Here is a 3152-nt window from a genome sequence, read left to right on the forward strand (position 1 = left end):
AGACCTGGAAAGGTCAGAGGCCTGCTGCTTCTCCCAGGAGAGAGAAAACTTTTTGGTTGTCTATGGTGATTCCTCTGTACAGATTGTAACTTTTTTTTATTTCCCCCCTCCCTGTCACTTTAATATATGTTCATAGTAATTTGTAAGATATTTCTTTTCCTTATTTTGGTTGCAAAGACCCTTCCGAACACATTCCTGTATAAAGTATTTTGCACTATTTAAAGAAACCCATATGGATGAAGTCAGGTTGTGCAATATAATGGAGAGTCACAATGTTCATCATTGTACCTGTAATGTAACTAATAATTTTAAATGTACTATTTTAAATATGTAAAATAAATTTTCACCATGAGCATGTTTTAATGAGCTTAAAGACTAGTTGCCCTTTCTCCCCGTCATTATTCTCAGACTTTAAGTGGACAAGTGAATCTCTTCTTCCTCCATTTCCTCCTCTTTTTCCTCTTCCTCTTCCTCCTTTTCCTCTCCTTCTCGTCCTTCCTCTTCCTCTCTCTCTCCCTCTTCTTCTCCTTTCCCTTCTCCTTCTCTTGCTCCTCTCCTTCTTCTCCTCCTTCTCCTCCTCCTCCTTCTCTTTTTCTTCTATATTGTAGGAGTCGGTTGAATGCATTGGCAGTTTGGGTCTACACAAAGTCCTTCTGTAATTAAGGCTGTAACCCGAACATTCCCTTCTAAACACCCCCTATTGGTTTTCTCTAACTTATGGCAAGAAGAACAATGCAGATTGGATGCTGTCCAGTGAGTTCAAGCAACCAGGCAACAATGTGGTGCTGGCGTAAATGAACGAGCAGAGTAGAGGCCGTGTGTGTGTGTGTGTGTGTTTCCCATGGAAGGGCCACAGCGATTCCCTGAGGTACCTGAGCAGGGGCACCAGCAACACCAAACTGCCTTAGCCCTTCCTGTAGGTTGAGAGGAAAGCCACTGGTGTCACCCTGGCCCTACCAAGTAACCACAGGCCTGATTACAAGCTAGCAGTGGCCCCTGAGGCCCAGCACACTTTATTCTAAAGACACTTGGTTTTGGCACCTTTTAGGAAGCCGTGGAAATAAAGATCCTCAGAACACTGAAGTTCTTCTTAATCAAGTACTTTACAAAGCTGGTTCCTAACGACTAATGCTCTTATTCCCCAGGCACTGAGCATTTCTTCCTCCTCACCTTGGGTCTGTTGGTCACAAATTCCCCCTTCTGAGGGGGTGGTCAGGCTGGGGAAACACCCAAGGTACATACCAGTCATTTTGGTTCCTTTGCACAAGGGTTGGTGGAGTGGAGAAAAGCAAGTGGCTGGAAGTGGTGTCAATGTTTCTGAGTAGAAGCCACTCACCACCACCTCCCCACGGCCTGCTATGACCACAGGGGCCAGAGTTAGTTATGATGCCTACAGGAAAAATAGCATGGAATCCCTGTGACCACATCAGTCCTTGGGCTTGTGACCAAGAGATGGAAACTCCCCCTGTGATGATGAGTGCTTCTGGGAAGAAGAATCTGAAACCGAGCCCATGCGCCATTTAATGCTATTGTGACCTTCCTTCTGTACATTATTTTTGACATTTATCATTTCTTACCAAGCACACTGAAGACCCCAGAGAATGGCAATAAACACAGGAGCACACCTGACATCCACACGCACATACACACTGTGCTGTCTGCCTGGGAACCTTTTATGGCAGGGTTCTCCCTCTGACTTGAGATCTTGTGAGGGGCTAGGGACGTGGGTCGGAGTAGTGCGGAGACAGGAGGTGAAGTCCTGAAGTTAACAGAGAGATACTGTCTGAGGGTAGCTTCTATGGCAGTTCTACTGAGACAGACCAGTTGGAGCAGCAGGGCATCCTAGAGAGAATGCAGTTAGTAGGTACACAACAATGTCAAGCCCACCTTTCCAAAAGACACAAGAGCCTAGCTGCGATTGCTTTTTCTCTTCTAGTTAATTGTTGAGCCCATGTACAAGGTGATAAGTACTGTATTTTTAGAGCGCCTTCCTTGGGATAAGCTAAAGTCCTAACATGTGTGGAGGGTTGTGTGGGAGAAGTTATCTATATGTGGAGTGTTTTATTTCCTTCTCAATCTCACCAGCATCTCCCCCTGAAGGATGGTTTTCTTCATGGAGCCCTGTCTTTGTAGGCCCGCATTTGACAAGGAGACCCTGATGGGAAACCAAACCTCACTTAATTCCAGATATCACTTCATCCAAACCCTGTCATGACACTCCTGCTCAGAAACCTCGATGCTGTTTGTGTCTTCACCGTCTTTGTCTTTGGGTTCTGATAGAAGAAGAACTCAACATTTCCACTCCGAGTTTCCCTTTATAGATCTATGAAGAAGTATCCCAAATCCTGGATTGGAAAACAAGTTAGGATGGTGTGAAGAGGCATTGACTGCCATGGGGTTTATCCCAAGGAGAAACTCTAGGACCTTTTAGTAGCTAACTGAACTCTGTACACTGGAACCTCGGTTGACAAACGCTGCTATTTGCAAACAATTCGGTTCTCCGACAAAAGCATTTGACAATTTTTCTCCCATTCTCAAACTCCATATTGGGTGACAAACACAACCACAGCCATCTTCCCCACACAAACACAAACACAGCCATCTTCCCCAAAATCATAAAAACATATTACATTTGTGAACTGAGGTACCATTATATCACAAACATTGAGTGATACGGAGAACATGGTCTGAAACCTTTGCCCTGAAGTATCTAGATAAACAAGTGGTGTTCAATCATTTAAGTTGAGTCAGTGCCCCCACAAAAGAAACCCTCCCACAGTGTTTGGGAATGGCCATGCCCAAATAGGTATAATGCCATGGAAACTGCTTTGGGATCTTCGTATCAGGGCCTGGGGAAATACCTGTGGCTTATGCACAATAGAATATACTTACCTTGTTTGTCCTATTCCGCCCCCACTCCATTCCTTCCTATCTCCCCTGCCCTTATGAGAAGAGCTCCTAGTCCTAGAAGACTGCATCAGATGATCTAAAACTTTTTTTTTTTTTTTTTTTTGTTTTTTTGGATAAAAGGAGGGAAACATTAACAGACATACAACATTTTACCCTCTACTGTGCTCTGTTCTTCGCTTGCCCTGTCTGTTTATTTGCTACTTAATATTACTGTAACTAAAAACTTTTTTTTTTTTTTTTTT

At 43.9% G+C, this 3152-nt stretch overlaps 1 protein-coding gene across 8 annotated transcripts in view; it reads left to right on the plus strand.

Annotated features, from left to right (window-relative positions):
* Positions 1–3152, plus strand: part of Kalrn (kalirin, RhoGEF kinase) — a 638378-nt gene that overhangs the window by 581229 nt on the left and 53997 nt on the right. The gene's annotated exons all lie outside the window — the stretch shown is intronic.

The sequence above is a fragment of the Chinchilla lanigera genome, unplaced genomic scaffold, assembly GCF_000276665.1.
Source record: "Chinchilla lanigera isolate Chin_1 unplaced genomic scaffold, ChiLan1.0 scaffold00026, whole genome shotgun sequence".
Lineage (NCBI taxonomy): Eukaryota > Metazoa > Chordata > Mammalia > Rodentia > Chinchillidae > Chinchilla > Chinchilla lanigera.